The 23,601-nt window shown below is 46.2% G+C and overlaps 1 long non-coding RNA gene across 1 annotated transcript; it reads left to right on the top strand.

Moving 5' to 3' along the window:
- Positions 1-6,816: 6,816 nt before the first annotated feature.
- On the top strand, positions 6,817-23,543 carry LOC144404486 (uncharacterized). Its single transcript, XR_013466431.1, has 2 exons — positions 6,817-6,881; positions 20,669-23,543. It is a non-coding gene; the product is annotated as an uncharacterized LOC144404486 (long non-coding RNA).
- Positions 23,544-23,601: the final 58 nt, after the last annotated feature.

Below are 23,601 nucleotides of genomic sequence, written 5' to 3'. Positions count from 1 at the left end.
TGTTGACTCTGTGGGTACGTTTATCTGTCAGGCGCTCAGAGCACATCTGTCGCTCAGATGCATCCCTGTCAGCATGGCTATGTCACATGATGAGTGGTATCTTTTCTGCCTAACCATAATTAGCATTTATAAGGTCACTGAATCAACCTTATCATAGTCATTTTTTCGTCTTACCATCAAATGTATATGTAGTTCACATTTATCCACAGTTAATCACCCAGCTGCAAAATAAAATAGCTGCAGTTGCCAGTTTTCTTTGTTAATTTGCTTCATGCCAAATTATATTATGCATTCCATGTTTTAGAAAAGCTACTCTTGCTTTCAAGCAGTGTCTGTGTTTCCTCCAAACTCACCACTAAACACAGATCCAAGCTTTTAGACATACTAGCAGTCGGATTTTGGAGATTTCTGCTTTTTGAGTGCTGCGCCTCCATCCAGTCCACAGCAAAGAAGTCCTCATGTCTAATAACATACCCTTACTTGTCTTTTTATTGGCTCATGTGGCTGGTTTTGAACTTGAGTGATATAACATAAAGTTCATGTTCTCTACAAATGATTACTGGGTCTACATAAAAGCTTGTTGAACGAGGAAATGGGTACCAAATTACCATTATGTGATCTGGGTGGATTACCGTAGCACTCAGCTCACGATAAATAGAACTAATCTAACACGAGAGGCTCACAGTCATTGTTGAGGTTCACTTTAATGTCTGGCTACATTAAACATCAATAAGTGACCACCCCCAATCACAAAAAGAAAACACTGCAGTATGAAAAAGCCCTAAGGCAAATAACCAGGGGGAATACAATACTTGACAAGTTTCACAGACTGGTGTGTTTGTGTGAATGCTGTCACTTACAGTGGAATAAGTTTGAGTGCTCTACAGCAGGGCGGCACTTTAGGTCATGTAATTACAGCATTACCACATAATGAGAGTCATTTATAGTAATCACAAAGGGCCATACTGAAGAGCCGCTATAAGCATCAAGCTGGAAAAGCAGGTGCGCCATCAAAGCAGCTGCTAAAACGTCTTTCAATTGCTGTACTCCAAAGACCAATGACTGTCGCACCGATGTCTCATATTTCCTCTCTGCTGCTCTTGCTTTAGCCCTTTTACTTCTATGTCTCCAAATATTTGAACCCACATGGTCGCTGAATCACTCAGGCTACCTCAACGTAGCTAAATCTTTAAGGAATGCATGTATTTTTATATTATTTTTGTAAAGGTATTTTTTAAAAGAGACTGTCCCGTTATTTTCCTGTTTCTTGGCTCCGTCCCATCAGGCTCTCAGCACTGACTTAAACTGTTGCAGGCATGCCAGCAGTGTGGCTCTACGGATGGCAACGGTCCAGACCAGAATATCCCAACAGCGTTGTGATGAATTGCCGTTGCCAATTTTGTAAAGGCAATCACGGCCCCGAAAGGGTGAATCTTACACCCTCGGGTGATACCCTGACTTTTCTACTAACGCCCCCATGAGGTGGTGCATTTTTCTTTTTAGTGAAATGCCTCAGCAACTGATATTTCATTGATTAATGGATTGTCATTACAGATAGATATCTGTAATGCAGAATTTATTGGAATGATGTGATGATGATTTTCAGACAGTTTTCAAATAACCAGACAATTATCCCAAAATCTACCGAATGCGATGGCAAGTATTACAGTTTTTTCCGATTGCTAAACGTCAGTGGCCACAACTGGAGTCACATGTGCAAAACTCTAACTACAGTCTGCACTACCAACAGTCACCTGAGCTAAACAGTCCACATTACCTGCAAAACTCACTCCAAGCAACACAACTCTTAACACATGACTCAAAACAGGCTCAGTGCAGCAAACACTGTGCACAAGCCTCACTGAGAGAACACACACTGTCACTCAGAACACACTGAGAGTAAAAACACCAGCATCAAACACCAATACACAAAATACTAGCTGTTCATCTTTACACTTTCAATGAAAAGAGTGACATTCTTTCACGTGATTTATTAAATTTTTTAGAACATAACAATTCTTTAAGGTAAATGAAAATTAGCAGTTTACTTCAATAGTCTGTAGTAATTTACGGAATTACAGTAATGAGAAAAAAAAGGTAGAAAATAAAAGTACACAAACAAATAATTGAGGGGCTGATCCTGCCTCCCTAGCATCAGGCCACAGGTTTCCATCAACATCCCATCTAATGTTCTCTCTTGCCATGCACCTGCAGAACCTTCTGGAAGCCTCATCTATCCCTGGCAGTCCTCTGGACTCGTGTCCTCACATCCGGCTTCCAAAAGAGACATTTGGTCATGTGGGTGGTGACCAAACACTTTCCACCTCCAGGCAGAGAAAAACTCCCCTCACCTGTTTGTATGATGGAAAACTTGCATTACAGATGCCACTGTGGATCTTTGCAGATTGGGTTCCACCCTCAACTCTCTCAATGAGAGACATGGGTCACCACATGGTCTATAAGTGAACCCCTTATTTCATCTGAAATAACAGCTCTTTGTCTTCTTTGTCTCCCTCCACCAAGCCGTCTTCCTTGTTCCATTTGCAAAATAAGTCTTTCTGAGCTACATATTTATATATGTGTGTGTGTGTATGTGTCAAGGTTGCGGGTGGAAGGCAGGACTCAAACGCAGAGTTCAAAACAAAAGGGACTTTAATAGTCAATGGTCAAAAATCCAAGGGGGCAAAAACACACAGGCATGAACTATGGGTATCCAAGACAAAGACAGGACATGCGTGGCTAAAGACAATGACGCGACAAGTGACACAAGAGACACATGGCTTAAATACACAAGGGAGGTGCAGGTGATTGGACACAGGTGGAAACTATTAGACGAACACAGGGGATGACGAGACTAGGCAGGAAGTGAAGTTACCCGGGGACACGAGTGGCAGAAAACTACAAAATAAGACAGGAAGTGAACCACACCGTGACAGTACCCCCCCCTTAAGGGCCGAATTCCAGACGGCCAACACTAGAGCGAACAAGGGGTGGGTGGGGAGGGAAACCAGAGACGTTGGTCGGACCACCCGGGAAACTCTGGCGGGCGGCCCGGCGGGTGGCCAGACGAGCGGGGAGCCTCTGGGGGTCGGCCCGGCGGGTGGCCAGACGAGCGGGGAGCCTCTGGGGGTCGGCCCGGCGGGTGGTCACCAAGCCGGCTCCGGAGCGGCGACTGCAGGGCACGGAACGCCTCTAGAATGGCAGGCTCGGGGACACGGGAAACCTCCGGGGTCGGCGGCGGCAGCTCGGGGACACGGAACACCTCCGCGGTTGTCGGCGGCGGCAGCTCGGGGACACGGAACACCTCCGCGGTTGTCGGCGGCGGCAGCTCGGGGACACGGAACACCTCCGCGGTTGTCGCCGTCGGCAGCTCGGGGACACGGAACACCTCCGCGGTTGTCGCCGTCGGCAGCTCGGGGACACGGAACACCTCCGCGGTTGTCGCCGTCGGCAGCTCGGGGACACGGAACACCTCCGCGGTTGTCGCCGTCGGCAGCTCGGGGACACGGAACACCTCCGCGGTTGTCGCCGTCGGCAGCTCGGGGACACGGAACACCTCCGCGGTTGTCGCCGTCGGCAGCTCGGGGACAGGGAACACCTCCGCGGTTGTCGCCGTCGGCAGCTCGGGGACAGGGAACACCTCCGCGGTTGTCGCCGTCGGCAGCTCGGGGACAGGGAACACCTCCGCGGTTGTCGCCGTCGGCAGCTCGGGGACAGGGAACACCTCCGCGGTTGTCGCCGTCGGCAGCTCGGGGACAGGGAACACCTCCGTAGTCGGCTCCAGCTCGGGGACAGGGAACACCTCCGTAGTCGGCTCCAGCTCGGGGACAGGGAACACCTCCGTAGTCGGCTCCAGCTCGGGGACAGGGAACACCTCCGTAGTCGGCTCCAGCTCGGGGACAGGGAACACCTCCGTAGTCGGCTCCAGCTCGGGGACAGGGAACACCTCCGTAGTCGGCTCCAGCTCGGGGACAGGGAACACCTCCGTAGTCGGCTCCAGCTCGGGGACAGGGAACACCTCCGTAGTCGGCTCCAGCTCGGGGACAGGGAACACCTCCGTAGTCGGCTCCAGCTCGGGGACAGGGAACACCTCCGTAGTCGGCTCCAGCTCGGGGACAGGGAACACCTCCGTAGTCGGCTCCAGCTCGGGGACAGGGAACACCTCCGTAGTCGGCTCCAGCTCGGGGACAGGGAACACCTCCGTAGTCGGCTCCAGCTCGGGGACAGGGAACACCTCCGTAGTCGGCTCCAGCTCGGGGACACGGAACACCTCCGTAGTCGGCTCCAGCTCGGGGACACGGAACACCTCCGCAGTCGGCGGCGGCTCAGCCCCCCCCATAATCCACCCCATAGCCCCCCCCTCAAGGGCCGGATCCCAGACGGCCCTCAAATCACCAACGGGAGGGTGGGAGAGGACCATGGGATGGGAGGGAGGGAGCCTGAGTCTCGGAGCGGGGACTGGGGGCGTCGGGGTCATGGCTGAGAGTCTCGGAGCGGGGACTGGCCGAGTCGGGGGCATGGAGCGTGGCGCCGGAACTGGTCGGGTCGGGGGCATGGAGCGTGGCGCCGGAACTGGTCGGGTCGGGGGCATGGAGCGTGGCGCCGGAACTGGTCGGGTCGGGGGCATGGAACGTGGTGCTGGTACCGGGGGCATGGATCGTGGCGCTGGCTCGGGGGTCGGGGACATGGATCGTGGCACTGGCTCGGGGGTCGGGGGCTTGGGTCGGGAGGCCGGGACGGGAATCTGCTGCGGCCCAGCGCGGGACATCTTGCGCTGCGACCGAGCGGGGTCGGGACGTCGCTGCGGCCCAGCGCTGGACATCTTGCGCTGCGACCGAGCGGGGTCGGGACGTCGCTGCGGCCCAGCGCTGGACATAGTGCGCTGCGGCCGAGCGTGGGGAGCATAGGTGGCCTGTAGTCGGACCGCAAGGTCCATTACCCGCTCCCAGTGCGAATCGCCGCCAGACGACCACGAAATGGTCTCCTCCTCTGGGGACCATGTGGGGGGCGGCGGATGGTGACCCAGATGCCTACTGAGGGCTCCAGATGGGGAGACGGAGTAGTACAAGTACCCAGCTGGAACCCCCGGGAGGACCGTTCCCCCACTACGGGCAGCCCGCTGGAGACTCCGTGGACCGCCCATTGCTAGACGGGTTCCCCTGAACTCGTCCAAGGGAAAAAACTCTGCTGAGTCCTTTCTTGGTCGCGTCATTCTGTCAAGGTTGAGGGAAGGCAGGACTCAGACGCAGACTTGCGGGAAACAAAAGACTTTAATAGTCAAAACGCAGGAACCGGGAGGAAAACCAGCAGGCAACATGTGAGACGAAAGACAATGACGCGACAAGTGACACAAGAGACACATGGCTTAAATACACAAGGGAGGTGCAGGTGATTGGACACAGGTGGAAACTATTAGACGAACACAGGGGATGACGAGACAAGGCAGGAAGTGAAGTTACCCGGGGACACGAGTGGCAGAAAACTACAAAATAAGACAGGAAGTGAACCACACCGTGACAGTATGTATGTATGTATGTATACATATATATATATATATATATATATATATATATATATATATATATATATATATATATATATATATATACTGCTGTGCTGTAAATCCACAGTGTTGTGCAGGTTCTGGATAAGTCGTGGGATACGTGTGTAGAGTTTTGAAAACTGTGTTCAAGCAATGAAATGAGTTTGGTCCTCATGAACTGCTGCTGTGCAGACTGTAGTTAGAGTTTTGCACATGTGACTCCAGTTGTCCCCACTGTCGTTTAGCAATCGAAAAAAACTGTAATGACAGTAAAAAGGAGCTGATCACAGAAAAGGTGGAAAGAAGCAACTTTGCAGCTTCCTGAGCATCCTGAGCGTTTTCCAACTGTCTATTGCTCATTTTCCAGTCTGAAAACCTCAGGCAAATTCAAATTCGGTCATAGTGAACATTTTGCATCCTCACAGTCCTCACTTCTCTCATCTCCTGGTCCCGGGCCCGAGCCAGAAGGGTTGCGCTGGTGGGCAGCATTGGGTTTAAGTGCTTCCTGTAGGGCCTGTGGACAAGAGGAACCGCCGCTGGCCCTCAGCCTTCAGGGGTGGAAAGTATGTGTTGTAGGCTGCGCTCCCACCTCCCACCTCCCAGCCTGGGAACGGAAGCTGGGAGCCGCCAGGGAAAACAAGCAGACAATCAGGTAGGGCCTGAGCCGGGAGAGAGAGAGAGAGAGAGCGAGAGAGAAAGCATTGGAGGGGAGGCGGAGCCGCTGGATACGTCGGGTCCTGAAAGGCTCAACCGAAGCTCTAGGAAAAGCATACAGATGTAATAGGGGATGGAGGTCTTGTTTATATGTTTGTGTGAGCATTTCCTCATCCATCAAAGAAAGTGAAAGGATGTGGGTGTTTTAACAAGGAGAGCGTGCGTGTGTGTGTGTGTGTGTGTGTGTGTGTGTGTGTGTGTGTGTGTGTGTGTGTGTGTGTGTGTGTGAAACATAATCGGATATTAAAATTCAGAGAGTGTTTGGACAGTGTGTGTGGGTTTGTGAGAATGTCGGGTACTGTGTGTATGTGTGCATGTGTATGTGGATGCTGTTGTGTGTTGTCTGTTTGGTTGAGGACAGTGGCCAGCAGGGGACAGGGTGGGTTCAGGGCAGGGAGAGGGGAGAGGGGAGAGGGGAGCTGGGATGCCTAAATGGAGGAAGATTGTGGTGTTCAGTTTCTAGAAGGGGGGGTCCTGTTGGTCTGCACGTAACTCAGTGTCTGTGTGGGTGGGTGCATGGACCTCTGTCTCTCTCTCTCTATCTCTCCCTCGCACACTCAAGAAAATTAAAGAGAGCATAGCAGTGTTTCACTGTAACTTCAGCAGAAAAATGAAAGGAGGAAATGTGAGTATTTTTGAATGGTTTTACACGTGAATGCCAAAACAAAAGATTCAGCAAAGAAAAAGTCAAATTTCTTGGTTGGTTTGACATCATGTGGGAATTTGCAGAATAGGTATCAATTATAAAAGTAAGTGTGTAAAAGTGTTAAAAAGTGTGTGTTGAAGTTGTTCAAATTCAAGTTTTAATGTGGACTCTTCGAAGAATTCGCCACTACATAAAAGACATGGAAATAAAAAGCAGCTATGAATTAAAATGAGGAATTTTATGGTTTTGATGAGTTTCATGAGTTTGATTTAGAACAATTCAGTTTACTATTTGTTGTTTTAAATGGATGCAGGGAGCGTAACTGTGGCCAAAGGGCTTATGGCATGCACTTCTGGCCATATTGTATCCTTTTAGTTAGCTGTTTTTTCTTTGAAAAGTTTCATGAGGTGTTTTATATGTAGTATTTCAAAAAAACATGAACCAATCTCTTTCTTCCTCGCTCTCTGTATAAACTCAAGGCCCACTGCCTTTAACTGCAGCTTTACCCTCTACTTTGACCACATTGGATGTTACGGGGGGAAAAAAGTCCCCTAAAACTGCCCCAAAAATATAATTTTAGTATCATTTTTTTTCAATTATATAAAAAAGAAACATGGTTTAGTATTACTGCCCCCCTCGACCCCACCATCCTCCAATAAAGACAGAGGAGATTGTCACTCTCAGGAATTTTGAGACTGTCGTCTTGAATAGTCTCGTTGTTCTTGTTGTAAGACAGTTTGGTTGAAAGTCCAACAATAATTCCTTGGTTTTGGAAGCTGTACCCCGGCCCTCCTGGGATAAAACCCCACCTCCTTGAACTGTTTCAACCTTGTTTGAGATTAAACCCACTGTGGTGTCATCAGAGAAGTTTAACATCGTAACAGACTGGGAGTTGGAATCCCAGTCATTTATGTATAATGATACATATTTTTTCTTTAACAGGAACTGACTGCCATTTCATTAGTTTGAGGTGGCCCTATAACAGTTTGAACATGCTTGAGATCACTTTATGGGCACCCTGGGCTATAAATCTGTCACTTGCTTCCTCCCAGTAGTGATGCTGCTTTTTATGACAGGTTTAAATGGTGTTCATTATCCAGCTCTTGTTACCTAGCCTTAAAATGTGAGTTTTTAGCAAAAGAGACTTGTAAGTAAATCAGTGGCTTATGAGCCAAAATGGAGTTATAAATGATGCAACAATATCGCTTTACTTTCGCACTTTGGTTTACTGGCAATACACCTGCTATCGTGAGCCAACCCAATCAAATCAGCGGCTGGTTCACTTCGAGGAGCAGGGAACTTGAGAGCGAAGGTTTTGTGAGGTCACTGGATCCGATGCAGTTTCTAGAAACGTGTCACGGGGTTTGATAGCTTCTCTCCTCGGGATTGTGTTATTTCCTCTTTTGCTTTCGAATTGAGAAAACAAGTGAATTACATGAAACAATAAACCAATTAAACTGTGTTTCGGTTACAGCTGGTTATGTTGTTATATTTATTGGTATTTCATTTACTCGCTCTGCCTACGTTACATAACGTAGATGATTTATGCTTGATAGATTTGTGTTTACGAACACGATCGCCACTGTGTGTGTGTTTCTGTCTGCGTTTGGTACGTGCTCCATTGACTGTCCCGGGGTCGCAGTGGGACGCCGGTGATTGAAGGGGACTTGAGAGAGAGGGGAGAGAGGGGACAGACAGAGGGGATAGGGGGTGTGGACGTGACATCCCCAGCTGGCCCGTGACATCACTGGAGCAGGGACAGGAAGCAGGGGAGTTGGGAGGGTTAGGGTACAGTGGGTGACACCAGGGTTCCGTCTGCGTCTCTTAGTCCTCCAGCTGGGTAAACTAGACAGAGAAAGACCCCCGCTCCCGTCCAGCCATCCGCCGATTGCTCCCTCCCTTTGTCTGCAGCCCAGCCCCCCCCCCCCCCTTTTTTCATGTCTATGACATACGTTTATGTTTACAGTCACTACCTGCCTCCTCTTACTCAGGGCCGTGTGATGCCATGTGTTTCCTCCTGCCGTCTCCCCTTTATCCAACCCTTTCTTTTATTTGTGTGTGTGTGTGAGAGAGTGTGGGTGTGCTTGTGTATATTTATGTTTTTGTGTGTTTGTCTGTCCCTTATCCGTCCTCTCTGTCTTTGCATCTCTGTTGAATGTGATCAAACAAGCCTGTTGCTGGCATACACACAGACACACATACATGCTGTAGGCCTACGTTTGCTTATGCTTTCAGAGTTTGTCGTCTTTTGTCTTCGGACAGAGCTGATTTCCCCCCCCCCCACCCACCCAGTGAACTACATGTCTGGTCAAACAATTAGTCTTTGCCTATTACTTTTTTGGGTATTTTGAAATACATTTTTGGGGTGCTCTACTAAAATCTCAAGAGTCAGGAGAAATTATATATTTTTTCAAAAGAATGGCACTAAAACTGCAAGAGAGTGAGTGATGTGTTTATGTGTGTTGTCGTTAGCATTCATTATGCCATGTTTTAATATGTTTGGATTAGAAGTGTTTAGTGGGCGAACAAACAAATATTTTAACGCCGAAACCTCGAGCTGAACTGAATCATTAGTGTCTGACTGAATCTGGAGTGGAGTCGTGACACACAGTCTGTTCCTTCCTGGTTAAAAGCTACCTAATAGGCCATGAAAGACAAATAAACAAGACGATGCAATGTCTGCTTTCTGTTTACAATGAGTTCTTAGTTTCTTACTGAACTGAACAAAACCATTCAAATCAGTAACAGACATAACTTGCGACTAAAGACATCACGTTGCAGCGTTTAGAACAATGAAAGGTGTTTTAATGGTGACGCAAAAAGTTCGAAGAGCAAACTTGACCAGCCAAACTACACAACTACACCAGCCGGTCCATACAAACCTTTGGACTTTTGCAAAACAATTGGGAACAGCAATGACTGTTTTATTCATTTTGGCACATAATTGTATAGATCAATCTCCTTTTGATAAAGAACTCAAGCACTTAAAGCTCCAAAAGTCCGTTCATTTCTTTTACTACGGAAAGAGAAAGCGAGTGGGGAAGAAGGGGCTGCCAGTCACACTGAGCGGTTGGCCGTTGGTTTGCACATCTCCGCTGTGGATGTGAAACACATGTCAATGTGTGGGTGGGAGTCAAGAGAATAGAGGAGAGGGTATCGATGTCTCAATATGAAAACGCCCTGTCTGTCCATCTGCAGGAACATTCAAGAAGACTTGCAGACCTTTTTTCCATCCACTCTCTCGCCCCATCTCTCCAAGTTATCTTTGATCTCCAACCCCGGATTCTTTTCTTTGGAAATGTTTTTGGAAAAGTTTTCCGGAAACTGAAAACAATTGTGTTTCAGTGCTGTTGTTAATGTTTGCGCTTGTGAAGTGTATCTCCTCTCCGCCGTTCTCTTCTTGTTTAGGTGGTGCAAATGTTGTGTTGACGTGAAGTGTCCTCCGTAGAAGCTGTATCTCCCTTTATGTTCTGTTCTATAACATGTGACTGAGAGACATGTTATTGCAGCGGTTCAATGTGCAAGAGGGGCCTGAGTGCCCGCCCCCCCTGGCTGCCCCCCTCGGTGCTCTGGTGAGTGTCTCGGGGCTCTGCAGTGGGTTTATGATGTCTGGCAGAGTGGGAAGAGTGCAGATGGCAGGGGTGAGGGAGAGAGAGAGAGAGAGAGGAGTGCGGTAGGGAGAGGTGTGTGGTTGCATTAATATGGTCTGCAATTGTCGTTAGCACTAATCAGGGGCTTCCTGTACCAAGGGGAGCATGAGTTCACCTTCCCAAGAACCCCAGAACCACACACACACACACACACACACACAATACACAACAGAAGGGCGCTCACATGCACACATCTGCACACTACCCTTAAATCCTACTGGCTCCCTCCAGTCTCTCACTTCCTACTCCCTCTCGCTGAATCCTGCAGGCCCATCACCATGTGTCTGTTTCTGCCCCCTCACTCTCTGACCACGTATCCCCCCTCTGTTTGTTTGGCTCCTCGTGCTCTGCAACTGGCCATAAAATAAGTTGGAAGGAACTGCAAGTAACTGAAAGTGGAGCCTTTTCCATATGCTCAGTCACATGAGAGTACAGCGAAGAGTTCACTCTTCCTTCGTCCCAAAGTGAACTCTGAGGGGTTGTGAACTTCGGTGCAGAGGAAACTGGCAGGACTGACAAAGACGATGGCATGAAGGTATAGGGCGGGTGACATCCTGGAATGTGGAACACAATGACTCACCCGTGGGCATCAAATCGTTCGCTGACATTGGGGGGAAAAAAAGCACCAAAAAAAAAACCTGACAGGAATCAAATCATTTGCAGCCTGTTGTACCATCTGTGACCGTTTAGCAGCCTGTGTGGTCATGATGGCATGTGGAATCTTTGGGCAATATGTTGACCACAGAAACAATAGAAAGGGGATTCCACAATGAAAATGTCATGAGAACCCTCGTCCCCTCCCCTCTGCCTGCTCCCATCGGACCCTCTTCTTTCTCATGCGTTTAAAAGAGCACCAGGGTAATATATGTACATTAATGTATTTAAGATGTGGAAATCAGATATTGAGATTTTTGCCCTCGCCATCCTCCCCCTCCTTCCCCTGCTTCTCCCTGAACCCCCAGCCTCTCTTTCCCCCTGCGCTGCTGTTCTCTTTAATGGAGTTTAATAGTGCACAGGGAGACAGTGATAGATAGGCTGAGAAAAACTGAAAAGATTTGGTTCAAACTTTCTCTTTTTTTGCAGTGCACATTTTGTGTTAAATTTTTTTTGTTTTCTTTTACTGTGCCCTGGGCTTTGCAATTGATAGCCTCCTCGAAACTCAACTACCACCACCACCCTTCTTCTCCTCCTCCTCCTCCTCCTCCTCCTCCTCCTCCCCACCCCACACCTTCCCACCCCACTGAACCCTGGCCAGCCACAGCTGCCTGGCCAGATGTGAAAAAGAAAGGAAGGGAGGAGGACAAGAGACGGAGGACAAGGAGAGGCCACCTCCTACAGGGAATGAGGACTGAAACAGAGAGTGGACAGTGAAGGTATTGGGAAAAGGGAGTGGGGAAGTTGCACAGAATAAAACAGGAGACAGAAAGGGAAATATGCATAGCTGGTAAATATAAGGAGATGGGATATAGCATAAATTATACCCGGCCTTGTCATTAAAGACCACCTACTCAGACATGGTGTGGTCTGGGTGGGAGTGGTCATCAAATATGGCCAAACTCATTGGTTCTGCAGCTTCACACCTCTTTTCACACCTTTAATCATCACTGTGGACCAACATAAACACTGCACCCTTCATATCCAAACAGCGTACACATTTTGTGGATCAGTCGGTAGGTCAGAGGAGTCCACATGTATCCAGGCTTCTCCACGGGCAGAGCTGATTTATGTTGCAGCTCAGTGCTCTAAGCCCTCGGTCCGCACTCACGTACTCTTGGGGGCTGTCTGATTAGAGATGGGGGAGAGAAACCATGCACTCACACACCCCACCATTTGGTTTTCATTAGAAACATGGCCGTGCACACCCAGAACACACAGACAGACACACACACACGCACACACACACCCTCACACTTGAGTATGCGCACACACATTGAGATGCATATGCAAACTTGTGCAATCTCAAAGACGTAGTGCCATTCCTAAATGATATGTGTATTTGAAATTGGGCATTGGTAGTTTGGCACTGGATGAAAGCAGCAAAAGCTGAATGAGTAGAAAGGCTCAAAAGTACAGCAGCAGCATCAAGAAAAAGTCCAAAACAATTCTCAAGCAACATTTATGATGCATATTTAATGTGCTAAACATGACAAGTAACGGCTAAAAATCCACTTTGAACTTCTCAAACTGCCCTTTCTCCTTCTCTCCTACAGTGCTATGCTCCGTTTAACATAAGCAATCGTTTAAAATCCCCTCTCTACGTATGAAAAATCTAATTTCAGTTATTTTCTTCTATTTTGTCCGCCTCAGATGGGCAGAAGTTTTAAAGGTGTCGTTAAACTGGTGGCATCCACTTAAAACCTTGTGTAATTTTGTGCACTTTCAATAAAAGAATCTTGGTGCTGGATGGGACCCCATGCTGTTTCACACAAGTGTTAACATGAGAGGACTGTAAACACTCGGCTGCAATCACAGAGCACAGCGTGCGGTTGCCATGACCGCAACGAGATGAGAAGACGCCCGTGTTACAGGTAGAAATGAGAGAGCCCAAGGGGCACATTTTAATTTACAAAACAGACCGATTTCAACAGCTGACCAACGTACCACAACACAGACTGAATGTGTTGTGTTCTTCATCATGGGCCATTTCGCAGCGTGTCATTAAAACCTGTTCCTCTACTGTTATACGTACACTTTCTCTATCCAGGGTTGCCCGTCCTTACTCTCAGTCCTAACTCAGCTCCTCGTGGATCCTTCTCAGAGCTCTCCCTTTGCTTTCCAGCATCTCAGACAGTCTTCCGGTTCTCGCTCCGACACTGACCCCTCACTCCCACTGACTTCAGACTCCGGCAATTTGACGGAAACACGTAACACACGCAGCTTCGCCGCGCTGTGCCACTCGCCAGGTCAGGGACATGACACCGGAGCTCTGATGGGTAAACCAGATGCGCACATAGACAAACACACCCATTACCAGACACTCATTATTCTGCATGTTACAATGAGGATAATACATCACAGCTGGTCTTGCTGAAGAGGAAGGACAGAAAATAGCAAATGACCTCTTGACATATGCATTTTCCTCCATATAAGGACTATGTACTAGGTTTGTATAGGTTTTCAAAAAAGCGTAAGATCGCCATTCGTGTAACAGCAGAGACAACATCTCTGTACCTGTACCTCTAAAAAGAGAAAACTTTTAGTCAAGAAAGGGAGGCCTCTTACCCGTTCTAAACCATTGTCTTACATGTTCCAGAGACTGTGGCAGTTATTAAAAAAGACAGTATCACTAACAGATCACAAACAAATCAAAATGATATTTTTCCCTCAACACAGCTGAGGAAACAGAAAAGAAAGGATCCAAGCTTCTTGGAGTAAGTAAGACAGCCAACGTAACTATAGAACGCGATATTTGCAACGAGTCCAGGAACCCGAAAGCAATCCAGTTGTCTTTGCGTAATTTTCTTTCTTTCAGTTTTTTCCTTTTGGCTTTACTCTTGGGGTTGCCTATATGACAAAGGATGTGTGTTGTTTATGTAAATAAACACCTGTTCAGGAGGCCGCCGTCTTTTCAGTCGTGGTCCCTGGTGATCACGTTCAAGTGTGAAAGGAACAATGAGGGAGACAGAAGTGGATGAGAGGATTCTTCAGGGGACGTAGCGGAGACAGATTAGGCTCGCTCTCCAAGGGGGTGTCGCTGTCTGACAGGAAGTGTAGGTCAGTGCAGGACGTGTGTGTGTGTGTGTGTGTGTGTGTGTGTGTGTGTGTGTGTGTGTGTGTGTGTGTGTGTGTGTGTGTGTCAGCGTGCATGTCTGTCTGTTTGGCCAGGTCCACACCAGCAGGTCAGGGCTGTACAGCCAGCAGGAAATGACCTAAAACATGCACAGGAAGCATTAACCCCGTGTGTACCATTTCATATTCTCATCTGGGGTTTTAATTTCATGTAAGATCAACTATTATTACTTTTATTTTGAGCAGAGGGTTAAATTAAGTGGCAAACACATCTTACAGTAACCTTTTTAAAATGATCAAAAGCGCTGAAGTACCTTTTTTGTTATTGCCAAAAGTACAGTGGCATTGTCAGTCCGAGGGTACGGTATGAATAGATTTAAAGCTACGTATTTTAATCAATAATGATCAGATCATGGCTGCTTAGTGACGTATGTTTTTGGAAGTGGATGAAGTGACAAAGTGTATACGTGAGTATCCGAAGAGACGTAAGAATATTTGGAATACTTGAGCGGAGGTGCTCTAAATTTAGCTTCCCCTAGACTTTCCCTCGTCCACTCCCAACACTTCTGCCTCCCAGTCTAAAACAATGGACCCCCTATGTCACTACCCCATCCTCCCCCCACCCAGCACACACACACACACACACACACTTCTTGTGCCATTATTGAATTTTCTACCTCTTCCTTGTGTGTGTGTGTGTGTGTAGGAGTGCATGTGCGGGGGCGTGTGTGTGTGTGTGTGTGTGTGTGTGTGTGTGTGTGTGTGTGTGTGTGTGTGTGTGTGTGAGTGTCCATCTGGCCTCTGGAGTCTCATAAGGAAGAGCAAAAGGTTTAGCAGCTCCTGTGCTCACTTTGCAATGTCGTTTCTTTGGGGACGCACTGCCTTGCTGGACAGGAAGTGACTCTCGGGGGTGTAGGAACTCTCAGAAAGATGGCTCCGACGTCATAAGGGCCAAAACATATGATTAGAACCAAGCGCACTATATTCTTAGATTTTTATTTCTCTGCTTATTTGCATCGGTCTTGTCCACCTCTGACTGACCCTTTAACTAATCAGGTTATGTAATCAGCCCTCTGAATAACCAACGGCGCTGTGCGTCAGGGCCTATCTGTGCGTATTCATCCTGCACCACTCTGTAGGGGCATGATTGTCTACAGTAGCACACAAACAGGAGTTGAGGGGGTGATCTGAGGTCCATCCTGTTTTGGTTGCAACCTTGAAACTTGTCATTTTTCTGGAGTGTCTTGTTAAAAACAAACGAGTGTTGTTATCATCTGGGATTGTGAGGAAGCCTCGCTGGCAGCTCATTAGTTCATCCTTTCTTTCTTCCCTTCCTCTATAGTTTGACATTTTGGGAGAAATTACTTCTTTCTTTCTTTGCAGGTAATATATTGGGAAGACTGTCACTACGCTCCCTGTCTGATTGACAAATATGGAGAAAGGAGTCAATTAGCTTTGCTTAGCACAAACACTATAAAGGTAAAACATCTAGCCTCCAAAGGTAAAAAACAACATCACACCAGCAGCAATGCTCCTCGGAGACGACTACACCACACACCTGCAAGGATTTCTTGTCGTACGGCCCCATTTCGGGCCCCTGGAAGTGCCTCGGCTTTCCTTCTCAAGCACCGCTGATTGTTCGTCGACTCCTGGGAAATTAAAAAGAGTTTAGTTATTTTGATGGAATCTCCAGCATTAAGCAGCCGCGTTGAACTGCAGGCAATGGACTGCGGCCTGTGAAGCCCCGCCGCGGCCAAATTACTGCCTCGCTAAACTTTAACAAACAACTTTGGGGACTTCCCCGTGTTCTAAATCAATAACTGAACGCTTACACAGCATGAGTCCGTAATGATGTTGCTTAAAAAACAAAGGATGCCCTCCTCTGTACCCATAAAGCATCCTTGTTACTCTCTCATTCGCCTCTCTTCACTTCCCCTTCCTCCATATTCTGCACTGTTCAAACGTGTGCACGTGTGTGTGTGTGTGTGTGTGTTTGTGTGTTTCTAAAGCATGTGTGTCTGTGTCCATCTCTCCGTGGCAGCATTCCAGTAAAACTGAGTCAGTGAGGGGTCTCTGTCTCACATCCCTCTTCAATCAAACACAAACACACACGTCCGGCCAGCCTGGCCCACGCTATCTTCCCCTGCCTCCTAGTGCCAGATGCACACACCCTGTGCTCTCCCTCTTCTCCTCCTTCTCCAACATTCCTCCTCTGCCTCTTTACTCTCTCCTCTGCTTGCTTGTCCTCCCCACCGTCCTCCCCTCCGGTTCAGAACCCCCGTGCATCACATTGTCTTCTCCCTGCTCTTCATCTTTCTCCACTTCCTGTGTCCTGCTCCGTGTGCCCTCTACATGCCCCCCCCCCCCCCGGCCTCCCTCCTCGCTCCCACCCCTCCCTTTTTCTCTGGACTTCTCTCCCTCTCTCTCTTCGCGACGTGACTTCTAGCACAGACAGTGGGGTCGCTGCCAGTAAACCGGGGCAGAGTTGGTTGGAGATGTGCAGTCGCTCGCCGTGGCGTCTGTGGGACGAGGCTGACTGCCACACACGCGAGCGGCAGAGGAGACGGTTCACAACGATTCAGAGCCGGTGCCTTTGCTTGAGCCATCGCATGTACGGATGGCACAAATTGAAAGGAATAGGTCAACATTATTCACTTAAATGTAAAGCTTAATAACTACCCAAGCTTGACTGGAAACAGGGACGCAAAAATCTGCAAGCTATTTCATGTTTGTTAGAACGAAGTACGAAAGAGGACATTTTCCACACAATTGATGAACAATTAACTTCCATTAAAATGTTTTCTGTTTTCCAGTTTGGGGTTCATCCCATCCAGTCTCATCCTCTCCAATCGTATCTAATGTTGAAGTGACCATATTAAACTTATCTTATCACATCCACAGAGGACACTCACTTTATGGTTAAGGGGCAACCTACTCTGAGTCACAGCCCCTCAGACAAACATTCATATGACAAAGCTGATTTGAAATGTACTGGATTATAAAATGCGTTTGCTAATGTATTATGTACATTCATCCACTTTGTCTTACATGGCGTGCAGTTGCTTTCTGCTTTATTTGCTGACCTCATTTTCTCAAGGTGATATCACCAACGATATAACTGATGACGCTCTTTTCCTAAAACCCTTTTTTGTAATACGATCGTGGGAATGAGAGAAGAATATGATTTGCAGCGGAGAGAAAGACATGAAGAGGAGGGGAGACAAGCTGCAGCTGGTACAGGAAGTGAGGATGATGCCAGTGGAGGGCATGAGAGCGTTCTCACAGTACACACACACACACTCACACACACACACACACACACACACACACACACACACATGTTGCATGTTGATGCATCCCTTTCCAGACATGTTTTTGTGTCTGCATGTGTGTAAGTGTGTGTTTTTGCGTGTGTTGTCGGGAGGTTGAAGATGGAGACAGAGGACGTGGTACCATCCCTCTCTCTGTGTTTACACTCAATCTAAACAACAGACCGGCCACAGAGGCTAATGGGGCTCTAATCTATAGAGCTGGATGACACACACAAGTTGTCTCCTGAGTTTCCCAAAACAGACCAGCTAACCTCTCTGTGCCACATGTGCCTTTACAACATACTCTCACCGTACTTTTCACAGAGTTTACTCAGCGCGATGCAGTCAGCGTACGTGGGAAACAAATGCTTTTCCGTTTTTTTTCCCAAGCAACTTACTTTTCTGCACCCACATGGGGAGCAATTTGCTCCTTGTTTAAGGATGTTTGACCAATCTGTTGACAGGAGGAGCCAGGGATGAAACCACCAACTTGGCAATATTGGTGATCGCAATTCTCTACCACTCGAGCTACAGCTTCCTCATATGTGTTGCTTGTTTTCTGTATATCTGTATTTGATTAGTAAAAAAATAAACATTTGATTTGATTAAATGCTTACACATAAATGAACAAATTCTCACAGGCAGGTGCTTAGTAACAGGAAAAGATGCACCAAAACCGCACCTTTGCAAGTGTTGGTCTACACCCCTCCATTGTGCTTAAACACACATTTATACACACACACTCACACAAAGTGAAAATGATGAAGCACTTGGTCATTTATTACCCTTGTCAAACTGAACAGAATGCTAATGGACTGCTTTTAAGTGTGTAACTCCACGCTAAGGAGGTAATGGACACCTGGTTTTTCACAGGTCAGTGACTTTCTCTGTTCTGAAACACACACACACACACACACACACACACACACACACACACGTACGGTACACAAACACACACTGTGCCCAGGTTCCTTCTTTGCCTTGAGAGTGCGTCACCAAACACAATAAAGTCGAAGTTACCGCAACAGATCCGGCGGTCTCACCTTCACACTTTGTGTCACACTCAGAACACGTTCGCCGCCAATGCTTTCACATGAAGTCATTCACAATAAAGGTTACACAACTAACGCCAACCTAACACACAGAGCCTATGTGTGTATCTGACAGTAACTCTCTGACCCTCCGAACTGCAATTGGTTAGCATGCCAGCTCATTAGTTGTTCAACTATTTCCCCTCCAGGCTTACAGTATAAAGGCTTCCTCCTTCCCCCTGAATGATAAAGATCTCATTATTACTTCTAATGTTTGGGCTGTCGGTATTAATATGAGTGCGTATGTGTGTCACTCAGCCAGGCTGGCCGCCAGCCTCTCTTCCCCCGAGGACACGCGGGTTTGTCCAGGCCTGCCTGGCCGCGGCACTCCTCTGTGCTGGATGTGCAAACGTTACAGTGTGAAGTCTTGGTTTACTGTGTGCGCTTGTCCTTGTTGCTTCCAGCAAATGGCAAATTCAGGAACCTCTCACACCAGCTTCTATTGTCATCATGGGGGTAAGAAACACCAATTTCTGGGAAGTTTAGCTCACACTCAAGCTCAGTTTATTGGTGTTTTGACGCAAAAGCCTGGGCAGTTTTTACACTCTTGTGTGTATTTCCTCAAAATTGTATTAGTGTTGGTCTGGCCTGCTGTGCAGTGGTAGATAGATTATAAACATTGTGTGAACTGAGAGGAACAGGATGGGCGGAATTGTCAAGGCAGGTGCCCGCTTGTTAGTCAATCTGAAGGCAGGAAATTGCACTGGCAGAGGCACACAAACACACACATTGCCCGCAATACACACCCAGTTTGTCACCCGTGCCCCTTCAGAAACTGAAGCAATACTTCCTTCTGGTACGCTTCTCTTGAATCACCTGCCGCTTGTCACACTTCTCGTGAAGTCTTATATCATCTTTGTGACACCCCAAACCACCCGGCGCTGTCACAATCCTCCTAATCACTCTAATCACCATCTAATTGAACTATTGAACCGACCCTCACATACTATTCACATGACTTTTAAGTTTTTACCAAAGAGGATAAAGTGAGTGTCTCTACACTTTAAACTGTGGCTGCGTCCAAAATAGCAATGATCCAATAATGATGCATTGAGTTGTTCCCAAAGAACGTCCATAATTATAAAGTTATATTCAGTGATATCTCTTTCGTTAGCTAATGTTACCTTCCATTAGCTGTTATTAGCTGCTGATCACACCAGATCAAGTAAAGCTGTAGCCGCAAAACTAACAGTATACTGAATTGAGCAAGATTACATTGCATTGACCATTGCTTAAACCAATTTAATTCACTTTTCCTCAGTGCTACATATCATTTTAACATCAAATAGCTAATTATTTTTAGTTTTCCAGGTAGAAAAACTCTAACGACACACAGATGGCCTCCGAACTGGCATCTATTTGTCCAACACCACAAAGCAAGCAGGTTGTTGGACAAAGACACGATGTCCAAACAAATGATAATGCTCCATATTGGCTGGATGTAAACATTTCTGTTGCCAGCTTGTTACACCTTTCCAAAGTGGGCCAAACCATCATCTTGCTTCTTAATTTAAATTAAGGGAAGATTGTTTTTTAGCAGATTTCACAAGCTATGTGGTCGTACTTTAACACGTTATGGGTGGATACAAGCAGTGTTGACGTATTGCACCTAGACATATCTCCAGAAAAAACCCTGTAAAAACACCTATTTCTACAGAGCTGTTTATCAGGACCGTAAAGAATTCAAGCACATTTCTATGGCTGCCTTTGTCTTTACCTCTTAGCCCACTGGGTGAATGAGGTTGGCTATAAGGGCAAAGTAATAACTCTCACACGTCACTTAAGCGTATGCATTCTCGGCCGTACGGCTCAGCTGTATTATATCTCCATGTTTTTCAACTTGTCAAAAGCACAGCTAGCCGCAACACCAGTTTCACCAGGGAGTAAGGTTGGGAAACAAATCCACAGAAAGTGGGAGAGGCAGACAGTACCATATGTGGGTGAGAAACGTTGCTCTCATACAGGCTGTTTTTCTTTTGTTTCAGCTGCGCGGCCCCACCTTAAATGAGGACAGCGAGCAAGGGAGCATACTGGACAGGGGAGGAGAGGGGAGAGGTTGATGGGAATCATTGAAGAATTGGGCATAATGTGCTCTGGCAGTCCCTGCTCCAGCTGTTTTCCATTCAAGTGGTGAAATGTGGCTGCGGTGGGATGGACACGCAGAGGAAGAAGAGGAGGAGGGAGGCTGTAAAACATGGCGTAAGACAGAACATGTTAAGATCACAACGATGGCCAAAGTGAACTGGTGTCCTTTTCTTTCTGTCTATGTTTCCCTCTTTCTCTCGCAAACTGAATTGAAATGTGGATTTGTTCATTTTACCACAACAAGTGTGTTTAAGGAAATTAGTTGTTTCTAGACGCTTGAATTTAGAATATGCTTTTATTGATAAGCTACACATTTTTGCAGCTATTGAAATATTAAAATTATGTAACTGCGCTTATGTGGTTATTATAACCAAAACTGCAATCTATTTTTCAACACATTTCTTTTGCCTGAACCTAATTGAGTTGTATCCTGTGAAGTTTATTTTGAATAGAATGTACACATGAGCGGATGTTAACACGTGTTGCTGGTTTCTGTAATCAGTAAGACAATAATGTTAATTTTAAACAATAATTGTGTAAAATCTATTCGATCTTAAAGAGGATTTGTTAACGTCACAAAATAGGCACAAAGCCAAATTATGCAGGAATTGTTTCTTCGATAATGATCCACTTGTTTGTTTTTGTCATATAAACTTCCCTTCTGTCAGCAGTCACTGAGTGTGTCTGTGTGTGCAGAGTGAAGGTGCTCCTGCTGTCAGAAGGTCCACTGCTCTCTCAGTATGAGCAGTGGACACTGACGTTTCTGACAGCTGCCAATGAGTTAAGATATCCACCGAAAGCACCATTATGTTCCTAACCTGGTGGATCGTTTGGCCATTGTTTCTATCAGTTTATCAGTTATGATGAAATGAAATTGCAGCCTTGGTTCCAATTTGTCTCAGTGGTCATTTGCGGTATTGCAGCGAGAAATCTTTCTCCACAGGCCACCATTATAAAAGAGATATCTGAAAAAACGGTTAATAGGACATTTTCAACCCAAAACAACATCAATTCTACAATGCTTTTCATAATAAATCGACGTAGGTTATATTGGTTGAATTTTCTTTGAACCAAGAGTACAGTTTCTAAATCGATATCATCGACATAGCCTTGTTTCCATTCACAATGTGGTATGCAAACATTCAAGTATCACAATGTAATTACAATATACAAGTTGTTTGGAGGTTGCAATATTTTAGGTCCTCACTTGCAAGAACAAGCTTTCATGCATCCATAAGGTGAGTCTTGTTGAAAAAGGGTTGACCTGCAAAATGAGATAAGGAAATGCCTTCGCTAGATACGTTCTGACGGGGTGAACATTTAACCTCAGTGACTGATAATTCCTGCCCTCTGCAATGATCACACTGCTGTAACACCATTACACTGTTAAATATTTGGTTAAATCTTTGCTCTTTTGTTTAGTTAGACTTTAATTTAATATTATATTTCTTGTGGTTATATTGTAGATTTTCTACTCTGTTATTTCTTCACGTGTTTACATACAAATGCAGCTGCAGCAAAATCGTTTCAAAACTATTTTGCAGAGACACTGTATAACCCAAAAGTAAACCAGATGCTGGAACCTTTATAGCCGTATGCGCAAAGGAGGCTCTCATTGGACTGAATGGACATTTTGAGATTCCGGTATCCATTATTAGAGGTCCAAGCTTTCAACACCCTTCAGGAATCAGGAATCAGGAACATTCATAACCAAAATATGTCACACATACAAGGAATTTCACTTGGCACTGAAACTAAATTTTGGAGAAAAAAAAACGTTTTATTAATTGCAATATTGCAATGTTTTAATGTAAGGCTTTGTTCTGAACACAAGTGGTTCAGCGTCTTCATTTTTTGTTTCTCTCTTCATTGGACTTCGTTGTAGACCTCTGCAATGAATTTAGTGTGCACATTGTGCTCATCATTGATCGAAAGGATCTTGACAACGTTTATTATTAACAGTAGAAACAGCTTAAAAACTCTGGAAAAAGCTTGTGAGTGATCTTTGAGGTTTAATAATAGATACCACGATTGCCACCATTTTCAAAATAGAGCCAAGTTTGTAATACGTTTTTCCTTTAACTCAGACACAACTCTGCCTGCGTTTCAGGTTGTGGAAACAGAATGAAAAGAAACAGGATGAATGTCATGCTGTTCCTTTTGTTTTCACCCATTGTTCAAACAGCATAAAGCAGATGATGCCTTTGATTACACCTGGGCAACTCGATCTCTTAAGAAGCACCTCTACTTCATGAATGTTGATGGATTACGGCACCCGAGGGGGAAAAAAATGCTAATTTCTGTAGTGTCAAGACGTAGTTTGCGGCAAGTTGCTCGATTCATATCAAACATCTGGAAGGCACTATGATTTCTTATGTGCTGGTGATAATAAGGTTATTTTCACACGGTGGAAAAGGATGCGTGTGTGTGTGTGTGTGTGTGTGTGTGTGTGTGTGTGTGTGTGTGTGTGTGTGTGTGCGCCGTCCTGGCTGGTTTTGCTCCTGCTGACAGAGTAATGGATCTGTTCAATGTTGCATGTGGACTGTGTGATGAATGAGATTCATTTGAAATTCTCTTTCTTAAATGAGGCACTCACATGGCTCATGTCCCTTATTGGGGAATATGGACTTAAATGAGAATGTATTATTGGAAAAAATGTATCGCTTTTGCATTAATCATTGCTGTGAAATGGTTTTGATCGTGGTCTTTTGTTTTTCTTTTCTTCTTTTCTATGTGAAACCCATATAATGCACAATAAATGTGTCACAAATATTATATGGTTGCTGTACTGGTCTTATACTTAAGTTAATTGTGATTTTGGATTGGGGTAAAT

The sequence above is a fragment of the Gasterosteus aculeatus genome, chromosome 1, assembly GCF_964276395.1.
Source record: "Gasterosteus aculeatus chromosome 1, fGasAcu3.hap1.1, whole genome shotgun sequence".
In the NCBI taxonomy this organism is placed as follows: Eukaryota; Metazoa; Chordata; class Actinopteri; order Perciformes; family Gasterosteidae; genus Gasterosteus; species Gasterosteus aculeatus.
Note: the sequence above shows the minus strand (reverse complement) of the source record. Positions and strands in the feature narration are given on the sequence as shown.